The sequence below is a fragment of the Schistocerca cancellata genome, chromosome 4, assembly GCF_023864275.1.
Source record: "Schistocerca cancellata isolate TAMUIC-IGC-003103 chromosome 4, iqSchCanc2.1, whole genome shotgun sequence".
Taxonomy (NCBI): Eukaryota; Metazoa; Arthropoda; class Insecta; order Orthoptera; family Acrididae; genus Schistocerca; species Schistocerca cancellata.
In genome coordinates, this window is record NC_064629.1 from 529,296,106 (window position 1) to 529,315,746 (window position 19,641).

The 19,641-nt window shown below is 43.1% G+C and overlaps 1 protein-coding gene across 3 annotated transcripts in view; it reads left to right on the top strand.

The window, feature by feature from the left end:
• Positions 1 to 19,641, top strand: part of LOC126184520 (elongation of very long chain fatty acids protein AAEL008004-like) — a 647,799-nt gene that overhangs the window by 516,143 nt on the left and 112,015 nt on the right. The window lies entirely within an intron of this gene.

The window sequence follows — 19,641 nt, forward strand, 5'->3', positions numbered from 1 at the left end:
GGAGAAGCTGGTCTTGCTTCTGCTTTCCTGTAAGGCGTTACGTGCCTTACGAGCTACTGCTCAACAATACCACCCAAGAGGACAACAGCTGTGATACACTATTCTGGGACCTCTTTACGTGACATCCGAAGCCGGAAATTTGTTCGGAAGTTAATTAAGTACCCAATCGAACGCAGGCAGCGGTCGTGACGCCAAGCGCCTTCCCGTACAAGAGACTTGGTGAACATCCTGCTATCTGATATGCTATCTGCTGTCTTATAAGACGCCCCTTTAGTTCTGTAATGAAACCACAGCAGCCTTACAATAACAGTAAAAAATAATAAATTTCATAACTTAGTGTTACATCAAACACAAAACTAAATAAAAATCACCTTCTAAGTTTGTTTTCCTTCCTTTTGTCGAAATACCTTGTTTGCACTGGATCCGCCTAACATTTTGTGAAGAGTTTCTGCAAGGTCTTACATTTAAGGTTTACTTTCCAACTGTTTAATCTGGAGCACAGTTGAGAAACGTTAAAAAAAGAGCTACAGAAAAAGAGTTAGTTAACATCCTGTGAAGAGTTTTTGTAAGGTCTTAAATTTGATATTTACGTTCCCATTATCTAATCTGCAGTACTGTTGCGCAGCATTAAAAAAGTACTACAGAAAATGAACAACTTACCACCTCAATGAACCCGTGTTTGCCTAAGTGATGCCTATGTTATTAAGGCTTTAGCTCTTTCCGACGACATAGCCTACACTCTGTCAGAATCTTGAAATGCTTTAGAAAAGTGTTTTATCTACCCGCTGCTGGTCTTTTTTTATCAAACACAGATAATTGTCAACGACGATAAAAGAATTAACAGGCATACGTTTAAAGTTAATAATCTAATTACTCGTAACATTTATCTTAGAGGTAATTACACATAAAATATATCTTGGCAAAGCAACGCTACATAACTTTTCTGAAAAAAAATTGGAGTAACAAGAAATTTTATTTAGTAGTGTAATCGTAAAATTGTTGTATGGTGCACTGAAATCAAGTAAAGCATTTCGATTAGTGAATTTGGACCCCAATAAAAATACGAAAGGGGACGATGGTTGGTGTAATATCAAAAATCCTACCGTACTGCATTCTATGTTCTTCCAGCAGACGAGGCTGCAGTTTGAGCAAGGATCCCGATTTTTCAGTTGGAACGTAGAAGGGATGTTCGTCCCTCATAATACGTCATGCCTTAGTAATTCAGCAGCTACACACTTGTATAGCTTTTTCTTTCTTTATTGCATTTCAATCCCCCCCGCAGGGGGCAGGTGGGGGGGGGGGGGGGGGCTGGCAGCAGCTTAATAGGCCGCTCTACAGCCTACAGAAGAGTTAAGAAACAGAATGAGATTATAACAAACAATAAAAACTAGCGACAAAACGGCGACTTTTTAAAAACTGTAAAATGGCAGAAAGTTGTGGAAGTGAAAACAAAAGCACGATGACCGTCTGGTTTCTTTTTGCAAGAGTTAAAAAACACGCTAGTGACAGTATGGTGTTTGTTCGCAACACTGAAAATGGGATGCACAACACTGAACACTCACTTAACACTGCACTATAGAAGAGACACGACGGCAGATTGGGGGTGGGGGGGCGGGGAGGGGATTGGTTTAAACGGTTAGATCTGCTCATATAGCGTTATGCACAGCTAGCTCGCTCGAGACAAGGAGGTGAGCACACACAGATCGTAACTGCGCGACGAATTAACGATCTTGGGTATAAGCACTAGCCAGCCTGAGTATGGCTTTTAGGCGGTTTTCCAGGCTCATTTAGGTAAATGCTGGGCTGATCCACAAATTCCACCTCAGAGAATACGATATGCGATACCACATAGAACCAAGTTTACACGAATCACAGACAGATGGCGCACACGACTTGCCTCCCTTAAGTTGGACGAGGCATCCGGCCACAGAGTTAAATAATAAGAATAAAATTTGCCAGATACTGAAACAGCCGACACCGAACTAGATGGCATAAACGCTATGGAGAAGATGAAGAAAAAAAGAAAAGGAAAGAGCCCTGTATTATATATATGTGGAAGAACAACGTTTATGCGACCTCATTAGATCATTTATGTTTTACCAAACTGTATCCAGAGTACTGTGGATTCCATAAACAAAATAAACAATTGTGGAGGAAACTCTAACTCAAAGCCGTAATAGTGAAGAGAACATTGATTTGCAGTCCCTCGTGATGTTGGCGTGCCCACTGTAAATGTACCTCCTGTAACGAGCGTTGGATGCGTATCACCTTTAACAGCAACCATTCTGCCACCATAACTCAGTGATACCACTCTTCTAGAGGCCGCAAAAATTAATGTCATCATCTAAAAGCTACGGAAAGATGAATAATAATCACTTAGCAGTGATTGGCTTGCCCTCAATCCGGCAATGGCCCTCCACCGCAGTTCGCCCGCTAAATGAAGCCTCGTCATTCTATCGAGTTGCCTCACTGGCTCATCCATCCGCCTTCTGTCACTCTCACGCAGAGCCCGCTGTAGTAATGACGTAGGCAAACTGCAGTAGAGTTGATAATCATGTGGTAGTTGTGTGCTGGCCCCTACCGTAGTGAGATGCTCGACGTTCGCGTCAAATTCTTTACTTTCCCTTAGGTACTGCCACTTCTGTGTTTCGTTTCCATAATATTATAGTACCGGAATAGCTCGATTTTTACTTTAGCTAGCTCTTCGCCGACTGAAACCATCTTCTCGCACAATGAAGCGACTCCTATACGCGGCTTACAGGACGCAGGAGGACCATCTGTCGGAAACATTGCAGAACTTCTTTTGTGACCGTGCCTGCATTCGTCTTTACACAAGAAGATGGAGCGCAAGAGAAAAAAGCCCACGCGGTCCACCTAAGCCCTCTGCAAACGACATATCTCCAACGGGCAGACGTTCTTAAGAACTAAGCGTGTGTAAAGAAAACGAGCACTTTCTCTCTTTGTATATAAGGGAAACCGAGCATCCTTTGATACAAACAGCTGTGTATCTGTGAGTAATGTAGACGAAGACAGATCAGTTTTTCCTCAGTCGTAGAACGCTTTCTGCAAGTACAGGGTGAGGAAACTATGCCACTCCACAAGAACAGTGAAGCACCCAGAAGACATGGTCGGATATCAGTGCAACTCCGTACACGTACACACACGCCGTTCAGGGGTATGTAAATATTAGATGTGCAATTCTCTGTGACACGTAGAACAGTCACCAAAGTACGTTACTGTTGTGCGTATTTGGTGTTGTTGCCTTGCCTGGTAGGGTACACAGAATTATTGCTTTGACATGAGACAACTAAATATCTCGAAAACGACGCATACTACGAAAAAAATGTTCTAAGTGAAAAGTTAATATTAGTAATGGGGATATCTGTCTGTGTTACAAATGGTCATCTCCTAAACACCCCTCCAGCGTGACCTGGGTCATATTTTATTTTCAAATGGGAACCCCCCACTTTTACTGCATTTTTGGAATGTGCGCCAAAAAATACGTTCGGTATACCAAACCACGGTTACGCATTTGATTCTACATTTCAATTATGATGTACATATAATGTTTCGTGTTGTAACTGTCGATACTGATGTTCAAACGTTACTTGAGTGTTGCAAATGTGACTGTAAAGTACAAATAATATGGCTAGACTTTGAGATTTCCGGCAAAGAAGCTTAGGCTGCTTGTACGATAACGTAGATCTCCGTTCCCTACGGGGTTGATCGCCGTGAGGTCCCAAAACATCGTAATACTTCATTTCAGTGGCCATCAGAATACAAACTATAATCATTGTCGTAAGGTAAAATGTCCATGAAGTGATAGCGACAGGCGCACCTCCCATTGATACTTACCGAAAGCAAGTGAGAGGCAAGTGGACTCACCGATATGAAGCACCCCGATGGTGAGGAGCCAGGGGGCTCATCGACATCAAGCATCCCGATTGGAACGGAAACTATTACTTCCATGTCGTTGTTTCTGGATCACTCTGAACGTAGTTCCTGACCAGACCTTGAAACGGCTTATCATATTGTACTATACAATTTCCAACACTAAAGTAAATATCGGACATATGAACCACCCGTTGGGCCACAGAAGGCCAATGAAAGGGTCAATGAAATATAGAATCTAATGCGTCGGTTCTTAACTGCAGCCGCGCGGGGTAGCCGCTCGGTTTGAGGCACCAGGGTTCAGGCGGCTCCCCCCCCCCCCCCCCTCCCGTTGTGGCTTCGAGTCCTCCCTCGAGCATGGGTCTGTGGGTTGTCCTTAGCGTAAGTTAGTTTGAGATGGATAAGTAGTGTGTAAGCCTAGGGACCGATGACCTCAGCAGTTTGGTCCCATAGGAACTTGACGAAAATTTCTTAATTGCAAACTCAGGCACACTTGATATTTGTCGATTACAGAGCCATCTACCACGAATGGAAAACAATGGTTTGAGTAAACAGTACGTAGAATCTCCCATTTGACCCCGCCAACGTAGAAGGGACGGTTCGGGGGTGGCCAATTAGAGCACAGACACATGTCCCTTTTACTGATATTAACTTTTCACCTAGAACTTTCTTTGTCCGATGCGTCTTTTTTGAAATATTTTCTTGTCTCAAGTTAATACAAACGCCCCATAAAAAGGGCGTGAACAGTGTCAGATGTTGAGTGATCACTGTGAATGACATAGAGATGCCACGTAATCATGTGAGACAGCGTTATTTGCACCTGACAGAGTTTGAAAGGGGTCTAATTGTGGGACTCCTTTTAGCCGACTGGTTAAATTGTATATTATCCAGATTTGGGGACATTCGTAAACGACAGTGGCCCGAGGTTGGACTGTATGGGAACGTGAGGGTAGGCATACTCTTCGTAAAAGTTCCAGTCGACCACACCTGATCACCACAAGGGAGGATCGCTGTTTTCTACACCAAACACACCGCCATTCGAGAACAAGTAATGGACTTCCTGCAACATTCTGTGTCATCCCAAACCACTGCACTGGTCCGAGACTAGCAGCAGCCAGACAAGGAAATTACCGTCCCATGCGTAGGCTGCAGATGGCACCACAACACAAACGGCTGCGTTTCGAGAGGTATCGTGGCCGGAAGCAAGACTGCTGATGAATGGCGTCGCGTTGTGCAAAAATGGCTCTGAGCACTATGGGACTTAACTTCCGAGGTCAACAGTCCCCTAGAACTACTTAAACCTAACTAACCTAAGGGCATCACACACATCCATGCCAGAGGCAGGATTCGAACCTGCGACCGTAGCCGTTGCGCGGTTCCAGACTGTAGCGCCTAGAACCGCTCGGCCACCCCGGCCGGCGGCGTAGCGTTGTGATCACCGATGAATTGCAGTATGCGCTGCCCCTGATGACCATTGTTGGCGAGTATGGAGGCGACCTAGGGAGAAGTCCCATTATTTGAATGTTTTGGAGAGACACAGCGGTGTTACTCCTAGAGTCATTGGGTATGGGTTCAAGTCACGGGCGATAGTGACTGGGTGTACTGAACTAAAGGCACAACGATACGTGGCGGACATTCCGCGTCCTCATGTGTTGCCTCTCATGCGACGATATCGTGGTGCCATTTTTCGACAGGACAGTGCAAGTCCACACACGGTGAGTGTGTTTGTGACGTGACTGTATGATGTTGAGGCACTTCCGTGGCCAACCAGATCCCTACATTCGTCCTCGATAGAACGTGTTAAGCTCGGACGTCAACTCCATTCCAATTCCAGTTAACCTTTATTTCGTCCCATCCTCCCCTTCTTATTTTTTTTTCATGCAGTTTAAATTGGCCTGTAAAATACACTGCCGGGAAAAAAAAAACCTTGTGCACTTGGAAAGGCGACATCGATTTTGATCCGATGACGGCATATTCCACTTGGAGGACAGTAGATGTACTGATAGGGGTTTCAGCATCGTCTACCAACAGAAAGCGTAGTGGGATGGCTACCAGAGCGCCACCTGTGTCTAACTTTTAACAGGGAATGCTCACAGCCAGAAGGCTCAGTGCGTTGCAAAGGCGTGCTTCCTGCTGCCAGCTGAGCGATTTGAAAGGGGCCAAATTGTTGCCTTCCTAGTGTCGGGACGGTCCTTTCGGGGAAATGTCACACTAATGTGACGTGCTGCATCAGATGTGCAACGATGCTGGTATCAGTGGTCACGTGAACATTCTCACACCCGTAGACGAAGCTTTGGACTTCCACGCAGCACAGACGCCATGTCAGGATCGTCGTATTGTAAGGGCAGCAGTGGCAGATCGTACAGCTACCACAGAGAGGATAAGAGGGATTTTGAGCCTAGATGTGTCAATACGAACTGTTGCGAATCAGTTATTAGCAGTGGGACTATGTGCACGCACATCTATTGCCTGTCTTCCACTCACACCACAGCATCGACATTCTGCCTACACGCAAGTGTTGGTCGTTTGCGCGTACGACGTTGACCTGGTGAGCGCTGTCTCGTCGAGTGCATTCGTATGACACTCTGCCCCCCCACCTCCCAAGGCATATGGCCTGGGGGGCAATAAGCTACAACTTTCGTTCACCTTTGGTGTTTCTGGAGTCGACGCTAACCAGCGCTAGGTACGTGCAGAGTGAGTGTTGTTAGACCCATTCTTTTGCCGGTTTTGCAACAAGAAGATGATGTGTTGCTCCAACAGGATAATGCTCGCCCACACACTGCCCGTGAAACTCAACATCCTCTGCAAGACGTGCAGCAACTTCCATGTTCAGCAATCTCCGGCCTCGTCTCCAAACGAACACGTATGGAATATGATGGGACGAGAAGTGACTCGTGCGACTTTTCAACCAACAACTTTTACAGAACTACCCGAGCAGGTCGAGCAGGTGCGGCCCATCGTGTCCCAGGACATTATTCGCCATCTGCACGATCGACTGGATGCCAGAGACAGCTTCTGCATTGCCACCCGTGGAAGCTGCACCACTTACTAGTGTGACTGTTCCAGCATGGCTCGATACCTGCAAACTCAGAACAGCTTGCGCTACTGCTCTGTAAATGTAATCATTTCATGTACTCCATATTCATCGTCCACTGTATTGATAACACTGACGCGGATATGACCATTTTCAATGAACAGAAGAACTGCCCATCACAGAAAATGCTGGGAACCGTGTTCTCGAAGCACCAATCGGTTGCTGTCACATGTCTGCGCATGCACATTTGCGCATGCTCTCTCTCGAGTACTTCGCTGTGTCACTGTGTTTGACGTCTGATCCTATTCGTGTCTAGTGACCTGCTGATTTCAACATAAATTGGTAATCATGAGTGTGCGAAGCACAATTCTTGCAAAACGTGAATGAAACTGTTTGCGCAGGAGTTCAAGACTGGACGTATTTTGGTAAAGCCACCAGCAAAGTTTGCAATGCAGAAACTAGTGACAGAATTTTGCGAAACGGCTCTGTAGATAATAGACACCATAACTGTCCGATAAGAGTTCGAACACCAAAAAACATTGCTCGATGGGGGAAAACCTATAACAAAGTCCTGCGAAATCTCAGCTCCACATATCTGTGCAAGTGGGTACTACCAAGCGAACCTCCATATCGCACCCTCTCAGATTTAGTGGTAAGAGGGCAGAGTGGAGAGCCCGCCAAAAACTGAACACAGATCAAGCATGAAAACAGGAAGAAGGTACACTGAACTGTGAAAAAAAAGCAAAATAGAAACAGTGAACGGTCAATGAACAAAAAAATGGCTCTGAGCACTATGGGACTTAACATCTGAGGTCATCAGTCCCCTAGAACTTAGAACTACTTAAACCTAACCAACCTAAGGACATCACAAACATCCATGCCCGAGGCAGGATTCGAACCTGCGACCGTAGCAGTCGCGAGGTTACAGACTGAAGCGCCTAGAACCGCACGGCTACCGCGGCCGGCGGTCAATGAACAAGAAGTGCAATAAAGAGTAGTATAAGACACGAACGGTGAGTGGTCATGCTGTGACGTACTGTTACTAATGCCGTGTATGACACAGCATACATGTTTTCTGGTGGAGGGTTCGGTTGACTTGTCGCCTTGTCATCAAACGTTTGGTGTGCAAGCTGTGTTCAAAACTCCCTCGTGTCTTTTTTTTTCACAACATTATGAACAGTCCGTCCGGTCATTTAAATGTTTGTTCTCTTTCTGTGCTCTTGGCAGTTGTCGTACTATACGTTGGTTATAGAAAATGAGTCGTGGGGAAAGAACACGTTACCGTCACAAGTAAGTGTGATGAATAGTGAGAGCAGGCGAGATACCACATAAATGTCTCACAGAAATGAAAACGACAAATAAACGGGTGTGAATTACTTTACAACAAAGGAATTCAATAGTCAGAACTTCCAAAACGGAACGCAACTTTAAAAACATACGGTTTTGACAGAGCAGAGAGAAACTGTGTGATTGTGAAACTGTTGCGTTCATTTGTATGAGCTTATGTGACAAACTATTATGCTTTCATCATTTCGTTTGGAGTGATCACATTCACATTCATACGAACACCTATATCGAGCAAGGAGGCATATCTCACTCACTTATCAGTCGTATAAATTAGGTACGTCGATATGAGATTCCTATCATATGACACACGTACTGTCACTAATGCCGTGTATGACATACCAGACACGTTTTCCGGTGGTGGATTCGGTTGACTTGTCGCCTTGTCATCAAACGTTTGCGGTTCCCATTCGAAAGCCACATCGCTTCGGCTGCTAATAGAGTAGTTGTGCAGAATCAACTGTCATTATAAGTCCCTACCTTACACCACAACACAGACACAAATTTGAATAAAGCGAACAGTGGGAAAAAAATGGCTAGCGTGGCAATCCAACGCCGTAATCACTCAACCGCAACGCCATTTCTCTCCTCGCGTGCTCTATATTGCACTTCTTGCTCTTGGGAAGTCCAGTGTTACTACTTTACTTTTATTTCCACAGTCCAGTACACTTTCTTCCTGTTCTCATGCTTGATATGTGTTCAGTTTTTGACGGGTTGACCACTGGCCATCTTAACACTAAATCTGAGGGGAGTACGATGGGGAGTTTCTTCTTGTAAGAGATCGCCGAGTCGAAACATTATCAAAAAGGATCTCTCTCTCTCTATTCTTAAAAATTTATTTTTTTGAGTGAGTAAAAGTGTCCAGGCGAACTTCTGCATGTTGAGTTCTGCGCAATTATGTAGCAGAAAATACCAATACATTTTGAAAAACCATTGCATACTCTCAAGACTAGTGTTGGGTGCGCAATCTTTCGCGCAGCTTTATACCATTCTTTCACCAAACCTTTAGTACAAATCGTTATGTCCATAATCTTTGTAATCCGTTTATAAATCCGCTCGCGGGAGATGGACGGCTGCATGGATATTTTCAGCAAGATGGAGCAACAGCACACAGCAACTTGCCATAAGCGAATGAGGTATTCAGCGAGGAGTGGACAATCAACAGAGGCAGTGCAATCTCCTGGGCATCTCGTTCGCCTGATCTCTCTCCCTGTGATCCTTACCTGTGGGGCAAGTTGAAGGGTCTGCTGAATCAAAATACACTGAGTTGACAAAAGTATGGGGCAGCGATATGCACGTATACATATGGCGGTAGCATCGGGTACCCAAGGCATAGAAGGGCAGTGCATTGGCAGACCTGTCATTTGTATTCAGGTGACTCATACGAAAAGGTTTCCGACGTGACTGTAGTAGCACGACGGGAATTATTAGACCTCGAACGCGAAATGGTAGTTGAAGCTAGACGCATGGGAAATTCAGTTCCGCAAATCGTTACAAAATTCAGTATTGCGAGATCCAGAGTGTCAAGAGAGTGCCGAGAATACCACATTTCAGGCATTAGCTCTCACTATGGACAACGTAGTGACCGGCAACCTTCACTTAACGACTGACGGCAGTGACGTTTGCGTAGTGTTGTCAGTGCTAACAGACAAGCAACACTACCTGAATAACAGTAGAAATACGACGAACGTATCCGTTAGGACAGTGCGGCGAAATTTGGCGTTAAAAGGCTATGGCAGCAGACGACCGACGCGAATGCCCTTGATAACAACACGACATCGCCTGCAGCACCTCTCCTGGGTCGGGACCATATCGGTTGTAAACTAGACGCCTGGAAAACCGTGGACTGGTCAGATGAGCCCCAATTTCAGTTGGTAAGAGCTGATGGTGGGGCCCGAGTGTGGCGCAGACCCCACGGAGCTATGGACTCAGATTGTCAACAAGACACTGTGCAAGCTGGGCTGTGTTTACATGGAATGGACTGGATCCACTGGTCCAGGTACTTGGAGACCATTTGCAACCATTCATGGCCTTCATGTTGCCAAACAACGATGGAATTTGTGTGGATGACAATGCGCCATGTCACTGGACCACAGTTGTTCAAGATTTGGTTGAAGGACATTCTGGACAATTCGAGCGAATGATTCGGCCACCTAGATCGCAGGATCTGAATTCAATCGAAAATTTGTGGGACATAATCAAGAGGTCAGCTAGTGCAGAAAATCCTGCACCGACAATACTTTCCCAGTTATGGATGGCTATAGAGGCAGCATGGCTCAATATTTCTGGAGGGGACTTGCAACGATTTGTTGAGTCCATGCCGCGTCGACTTGCTGCACTAGTCTGGGCAGAAGGCGGTCCGACACGGTATCGGGAGGTATCCCATGACTTTAGTCATCTCAGTGTAATTCTGACACACCTGAAGAGCTATAACAGAACATTGAAAACTCTTTTCCTGTTATCCTTCAGGCAGAGCTGCTACGCATACCTCACTGTTTGATAAATCGAATGAATGACCGGTTTACATTTTCGTTTTGTTTCCATTTGTTTACTGTCAACTCTAGCAACTGGAAAGGTTTCGTTACGGTGCGCTAGTACAGGAGAGTCAAAGTCAGTTTTGCGTAATATTTGAAATAACGTCATGCTTGCGTGAATAGTACATTGAGATACTTTTCTGAACAGGTCTTAAGGAGAAAAAGTGGATTACCAAATAAAAAATACAGGGCACTCTTTAAAAAAAGATGTGCAGTTGTTCATATCTTCGCAAAGAAAAAAATATACAAGAAAGGCAGCCTTGCTGGTTATCTTTGCACCAGTAGCCAAACAACATTCTGAAGACTTTTTAACATTACTCCTGTAAAACATTTGTTTGTGATGTATATGCAGATGTACACTGTTGTTCTTGATCTTTTGGAATAAGCTAGTGGAACGTATAAAATGAGTCTGAGCACGATTTTGTGTTTATTATTTTATGTTTATTGCGAAGCCGCACACACATGTGCAGAAAAATTGCACCCATTCTTCGATTGTGCATTTCATGTTTAGTGACAAAGGAAATATCGACTTTAAATGCATTGAATCATGCGTCATTGTGTGGCCAGTTTTTATCCTTTGTCTTGATATTCTTCATCGAGGCGCATATAATTTGCAATATAGCCGGCAGTTGTCATGCTCAGACGTCCATGTCTCCCTCCGCAAAAAGTATGAATGAACTACTTCTCACGTAAGAGAAAGGCAAGGGAACAGAATCATTCCTACAAAGTTTTTTTTTTTAAAGGAAAAGGTCTTTAAGGTAGTAATACTGCTTGCAAAGTTCGAGATGTAGCGAAACTTTCCCCGTACTAATCAAACGAGGATTCTGAGGCTCACAAGAGGAGAGACAAAAAGAGTTGTTCATTATATTCTTAATCGTATTATATGCTCCAGATGCAACGCAGCTGCACCGACATTAGTAGAGTGCTGCTTGATACAATCACGTCGATTAAATATGTATGCGTAACATTGCATTGAAGCCGGCCGGAGTGGCCGAGCGGTTAAAGGCGCTACAGTCTGGAACCGCACGACTGCTACGGTCGCAGGTTCGAATCCTGCCTCGGGCATGGATGTGTGTGATGTCCTTAGGTTAGTTAGGTTTAAGTAGTTCTAAGTTCTAGGGGACTTATGACCACAGCAGTTGAGTCCCATAGTGCTCAGAGCGATTTGAACCATTTTTTTTTTTTTTTTTTTTTTTGCATTGAAATGGAATGAGCGTGTAAGAATTGTAGTCGGGAAGGGGAATGGTCGACTTCTGTTTACTTGGAAAACTGTAGGAAAGAATGGTTCATCTGTAAAGGAGACCGCACATAAGACACTAGTGCGACTCATTGTTGAGTACTGTTCGAGTGTTTGGGATCCGCACCAGGTCGGATTAAAGGAAGACATCGAAGCAGTTCAGAGGCGGGCTGCTATATTTGTTATGAAGATAAGGTTAAGGCTCGAACGGAGGATAAAGACAGTGGTTTTTCCGTCGCTCTGTTTGCGAGTGGAACGGGTAAGGAAATGACTATTTATGGTACAAGGTACCCTCCGCCACGCACCGTTCGGTGGGTCGCGGGGTATGTATGTAGGTGTAGATATAAGAAGGCACACGATGAGAAAACTAACGTTGTGATGCTCAACAGTGTTCTCTGTTTCCTCCTGCTAATCCGTTGGTAATTTGGGGGACAATGAAAGTGGAAATTAACTTGGGATTTGACATGTGCCAAATAAACCATCATTCGATTTATATTTTTTTGCAATGTATCTATGAAACTGCATCGACGGATTACAATCTGATCTATGAAAAGTACACATCGTTTTCCATTTATTCTTGTTAACCTGTCTCAGTCAAATAATCTTTAGATAAAAATGCATTTGGAGGAAATTATGTTTGGAACAGGCACCATCTTCGCCCCCAAGAATAAATATAATAACGGCTTGGCCTAGTTCAGGATTAATCTCACAATATAATTCTGCTTGTCGGTAAGCAGGAACTTTACCTTCGAAGAGCTGTTACAGCAATGGCAGATTCATTAGAAAGTAGCTGTTAAATTGCTGCGAAATTGTGTAATCGGCACGAAATTAACGCCGCGTGGGATACTTGAAATTAATGTTGTGATGGAGTGGTAATAAAGCGCAAATGAAAGTAGCTCCCGTGTAACTCAATTATCAGTCAATGTACACCAATTGCTAAACAGCCTTACTATATGACACAATCAAATCTTCAGCTGCGAAAGCTCACAATTGCATTTCCCTTGACTTTTAGTCCCCTTCCTATTGGTAGGCTGACGGCTAGTGTATTACAATGCAATTCTGGTAAAAGAGTTTTGGAGACAGAAATTATTTTAATAGAATACTTTTCTACTGATAATGTATATTTGCTACAGAGAAACACTGAAGTCCTGTTCGTTATAGGCGCCAATCCAGTGTATCATCTTCATCGATCTCATTTTATTGTTAGCCAAATATAACGATTTTCCTTGTTAGATGATCAGATGAAACGAACTTGAGTAGAAATCGTCTGCGCCATCATTAATATGATTTAATCACGCCACAGTTTCCGCAATTACTTCAATAATAGTTCATTCAGTATAGGAAATGGTCAAGAACAAATGATAGAGTGGAGGTGATGTACCCATAATATATGTGGTGATACAAAAAAGATAGGTGTAGACCACGCTAGAGGTGCAAAACTCATTGACGGTGTTTTGGTTGCATCTTTTTGTAACAGATACTGTAAAGAATGCTAATACCCAAAGTGAAAAATTGACAGGATAAATATTCATTGAGCCCCTGGAAAGCACTGTAGGTTGAAAATAAATAACCAATAACTGCAAATCTTCACGACGATTCATTGTCACAACCTGTCCAAATATCCCTCTCAAACTGAGGTGCTGTCATAACCAGAGCAGTGTGCATTGCGAGCCCCGTTGTGCGGAAGAAATATGTAGTTATTTAAAGTGTCGCTACATGCTTCACTGCAATGCTTCAATTCTGTTGTTTTTGTATGCGAATGCTTGGTCTGGACGTAGAACTCCTAACAACTCAGATCCTTTATTTCCTTTGTGCCCCAGATTTTCCAATTAAATTTAAAGTTTTCCTTGTGCTACACTCGTTTAGTTCTGCGCAGGAACTTGAGATAATAGGGTATCGCAAATCTTATGTTTTCTCGTTTTTACAGTGTAAGATAGGAAAAAAGGCACCACGAAGGAATAATTCGAGTGGGACGGAAATCGATATGTGGTGTACATGTACAGACAAAAAAAAATGATTACAATTTCAGAAACAAATTGGATGATTTATTCAACAGAAGGAGCTTCACAAACTGAGTCAGTCAATAACGCGTTGGTCCACCTGTGGTCTTATGCAAGCAGTTAATCGGCTTGGCATTGATTGATAGAGTTGGTGGGTGTCCTCCGAAGCGATATCGTGCCAAATTCTATCCAATTAGCGCGTTAGATCGTCAAAATTCCTATGTGCTAGGAGGGCCCTGCCCGTAATGCAACAAAGGTTTTCAATTGGGCAGAAATTCGGCGACCGTACTGTCCAAGGTAGTGTTTGGCAATCATGAAGACAAGCAGTAGAAACTCTCGCCGTGTGTGGGCGGACATCATGTTGCTAAAATGTAGCCCAGGGTGGCTTGCCATGAAGGGCAACAAAACAGGGCGTGGAATATCGTCAACTTACCGCTGTGCTGTAATGGTGCCGCAGATGGCAACCAATGGGGTCCTACTCGAAAAAGATATGGCTTCCCGGACCATCACTCCTGATTGTTGGTCATATGACGGGCGACAGTCAGGTTGGTATACTATCGCTGTCCGAGTAGTCTCCACACACGTCTCCACTGGTCATTGGGGCGGGACTCATCACTGAACACAATTCTATTCCAGTCAATGAGATTACAGGCCGAAGAGGTATCTGGAGTCGCCCCAGACAGTGATGGGATATCAACCTGACTGCTGTCCACCATACGGCCCGAAAACCAGGAAAGATGTTCTGGGTGCCATTTCCTTTCATAGCAGGAGCCCTCTGGTAGTCATTCTTACAGCACAGCGGTACGTCGACGATATTTTACGCCCCGTTTTTTGCTCTTCGTGGCAAGCCATCCTGGGTTTACATTTCAGCAAGATAATGCCCGCCCGCACACAGAAAAGGTTTCTACTGCTTGTCTTCGTGCTTGTCAAACCTAACCTTCGCCAGCATGGTTTCCGGATGCCTCCCTAACTGAGAGCGTTTGGGACATTATGGTGAGAGTCCCCCAACCAGCTCGGGATTTTGACTATCTAATATGCCAGTTCGGACATAATTTCTTCGCGATATCGCTCAGGAGGATATCCAACAACTCTATCGATCAATGCCAAGCCGAATATCTGCTTGCATAAGAGCCAGAGGTGGACTAACACGTTATTTACTTGCTTAATTTGTGAGGCTGTTTCTCTTGAATAAATCACCCAATTTTTCTGAAACCTTAATAATTTATTTGTCTATACATCTACGTTCGTTCTACCGATTTCCGTCCCATTCTGATTACTCCTTCGTGGTGTGTATTTTTTTCTTAGAGTGTATTTATATATGTTTTAATTGTTATGAATTATCAGTATCTTACGAATTATGCAGTGTCTTTTCTTGTGGTTCATATGGCCCCACAGGATGAAATTAAAGTCAATATAGGGTGTTCATAATAGTATGTCCCAGTTTCAACTGAATATTATGACCGTTTAATTTAGGCTATTTACAACAAATCATATATAACATTGAAACTAAACTAACAGAGTTTTTCTTGTAACTGTTCAATATGTGTACCTTCAGGAATGCGGCACACATCCAACGTAAAATATAAACTTCCCGCACTTTGGTTACAAGTCTGGAGTTATGGAAGCAATGGCTTCTTCAGTTCGGTGTACCAACTGTGGAAAGTCAGTAAGCAGTGGCAAGAGCTCTGTCGTACTGACCACTACGACCTACCAACGGTCAGGGACCAAGACGTTCAAACACTCTGGTACAAAGAGATGCCAACGGGAGAGGGGTTTCATCTTGTTGCCAAATAAAATTTTCAGGTTCGGCTTCTAGATGGGGAAAGAGCCATGCTTCAACATATCTAGATACGCCACCCTTTTTAATGCAGCTTCAGCGAAAATCAATGTTCCGTACAGTTGACATCAGGACACAGAGCAGAAAACAAGTTCATGAGGATGTTCGGACCCCTAGATACGTACATTATGGGTATTTACTTTCCTACTTAGATGAGCGATTGCCTCATCACTGAATACTACATGACCAAGAAAGTCATCTTCCCATAGCAACTCTTCACTTGAGAAATTATAACGTACACCATAGTCATGTGGCTTTAAAGCAAGTACTAACTACAACCGGTTTGGATGCATGTGTAAACATTTTCTCAAAACCTTTGACACTGTTGTTTTAGGCAACGGAAGTTCAAGACTTGTTTTTCCGAACCAATTTCTTAGGACTGCGCAGGTAAGATGGTTTGAAATTGTCAACATCCTTTCCAGACACTTTTGGTCGTCCTTTGCTTTTCCCTTTATGCACACATCTGGTCGTTTCGGATTGACTATACCATCAGCGGACGTTTTTGCTACGTGGGGGATCACACTCAAACTGTAAACAAAACGCATGTTGAACTGAAATTAAAGATTCACTCATTGCAAACTGAAGAGCACAAAATGCTTTACGCTCAGGAGTCGCCATTTTGAGTATGTTTCGTATGTGACGTGTCAGCGGGAAAATAACAAAGCAGTACTTGCGCATGCGCTTATCTAAAACTGTTTTCAGTTATTCTTTAATTGTGGACTTGAACCAACACTCTACGATGCTTACAGTTGATACAGCTAAAATTTATAATTAGAACGTTCTTTTATTGACCTTGTAAAATTGGAGCATAAAAACTTGACTAGATATCCTCGTATTTCATTACTTGCAGTATTAAATCTTAAATCTGAATCGCGTATGATCTCCTAACCGTCAGAACTTTCCTGCAAATTTTCTTATTTTATTAATTACCGAAAATCCTAAATCAAATAGTGAATGAAATGTCTGAAACGTAGTTGAAGACTGTTTAGTCCTTTTCATATATCGGTCGGACCACGAGTAAATTTATTTGCTACGGCTGCTTCAGTATACTTGAACTATTGCCTCGATGTAATATGCATATTGAATATAAACTGTCAGTCTTTGGAGAAGTAGATGTAGAAACCAGATTCTCACCTACTAGCTTGTTGTAATCAAGTGTGTTCCAAGACCAAGATTTATTTTACTGCTGAGCCTGCCCTCTGTTGGCAGACAAGTTTGCGATGACACAATGGTCTCATTGGTGTTATAAACTGAGTGAGACAAGATCTCGTTTAAAGCTGATAAGCTGTCAAAACATTTTTATTAGAATGTAAGACGCTGTGTAATGAAGTTACAGCTGACTTAATTTGCACATAAGGTGGGAGCAAAATGTAGTCAGCAGAAGGTTTGTTAAGGCAGTGTACAAACATTCTTGCTGAACAGGAATTGCAAAGTGTGCACGTAAGATTAGGGGGTACAGGTAAGCCATTTTGGGTATTCCCGGTACGGATCGGAGTATTAAGGTACGAAATACTACGCCTAGGATGACGTCATAGCATATCACGAACCACACCCTTAATGCAAAGTAGAGGGGTACACTCAAATCAGACGTAGCAGGTTAAATCTTGGTTCTGGAGAGAAGCCCATCATAACAAAGCAAGCACTGGGGCTATGGAGTGTTGAGGTTGACGAAAAAATATTTAAGATACATAAGAAACCAATAGTTCACTTGAAAAAAGAATCTTAGTGTTTGGTTTATGTTGCGGGTCAGCTGCTAGTATTCACAGCATGTCTTAGCTACCTGCAGCTCTCCCCGAATTTTGTAGCACTTTCATTCAATCGATGACCCCTCTTATACAACTATGTCTTCCGCTTACTATCTCAGCGAGATTGCCCTTTTAACCATGTAATTTGTATACATGATAAATCACAACGCTCCAATCAGGCATCCTGGAGGCTTGTCCCATGCGACTTCCTCTTCTTATTATGTCTCTCCACTGAAAACGACGTTCTGCGTTCTGTTTGATGAGAAGTTTTCTGCCAAATCAAATTTGTGGGCTGATATTCAATAAGCTCGTGTTTTGTTTACTGGGCGGCAGTGCAGAACGGTAAATAATCAAAGACTTTTCTGAAGTCGAGAAACGCGGCATCTAATTGCCTTCTTGGTCAACAAGTTGACTTTCATATGATCGATGTTCAAGAAATCAACATAGATTCTTAGAACTAAATCCTTCGGTCTCCTTAAAGATCATTATATAATAGCACAGCACATGTTCCATAATTCTACAGTAAAATAATGTAAGGTACCACGGTATGTAGGTCTATGAATCTGCCTTCTGACCCCTCTTAAATATTGGTACTATTTTATACCAATGTCTTTTTCAGTAGTGTGATTAGTTACTGCGGAGATTAACAGTAGACCGCTATCAGAAGAGGGGCCATTTTTTACATAAAATCGAAGTAGAAACTTGCTAGTGCTTTGAGGCAGATAGGACTTTGCCTTCAGATTCATTGAACAACGTTTCTTGCGTAGTTCTTCGTACATTAGCGTGGACACTTTCAGCCTTCATTTGTCAGGAAAACTACGGTTTCGTTTCAGTCTGCAGCGAAGTTCTTTCTGATCTCGTAATCACTAAGTAACTAGATGGAAAGTGTTTCACTCCGTTACATAAACTGTGAAGAGAAGTAATCACATTTATCATCCCTTCCACCAAGCAGAATGAGGGTTTTGCGCCCCGCTCTTTAGAGAGGATAAGAGACAGTTATCTTCTCTTGTATTAGCACGTCAGTCAACCTGGTAGATTTAAACTAAATGTGTTTCTTCCTCTAGCAAACTGAGAGGTTCTGTATAGCATGCACACAGCTAAACACAAATGTCCTCGCCGTTAGTAAGCTATTGATGGGGTTGTCACGTATGCGAATAATTTTGTGCATTATAAATAAAATGTTATTTTGCCCTTTATTTGATGAAATATATAATTTGTTTTTTTTTCTTTTTCATGTTTTGTGTAAGTAAAAAAAAAAAGAATAAATCCGAAATTCAGTTAGTGCGCTTTTTGACACGATGGTTCGTACCCTGACAACTTTCAGAACGAAAGTTTTACACGGTTGAAATGCTTTTTACCCTCACTTTAATCAGGCCATTAGAGTGGGCATTTTTTTAAACAGAAAAAATGAAAATGTTATTAATAAGATCAGAATAAGTAACATTGCATTTCTCTCAGCCATACTGAAAAAATGCAAGCGTAATTTCGAGAAAAACACGTTTAGTTAAAAGAATGTTTCATAAAAAAAGCGGTTTTAAGGCGACAGTGACGTAATTCCTTTGACAGGAAAGCGATGTAGACAAAAGAGCTCTGCAGCTGTTCAAAATTTGTGAAGCTGCGAAAGACTGAAAGAGAGATGAAAGCAAACGCCTAACTGCAAATTTCAGACCTTTTGCAATATACTGGTCAGCTTTGCAACCACGCGAAATCAGTTGTAGCGCACGTTTATAAGAAGTACACATCTGAGCTGTCAAGTACCCATAAATAAATAAGCTTCGACCTTTGTCCGCCGTAACGTTGTTGTGTATGGAGTTATCTCAGCACGTGTGGAGGCTAATTTCTGTTGAGGAACAAATACAAGAGTCATTGTGCGGCTCGTGAGCGTGTGTCTTTGGTTGTTCACATATCTCGTTTCCGGCACTGTCCTTTTTTTTTTTTTTTTTGCAGGTTATGCAATGCCTGTGCTGACAAGTAATTACGTAGATGGTGTTTTAGCAGACTTCTGCCTGCTTACGTAAG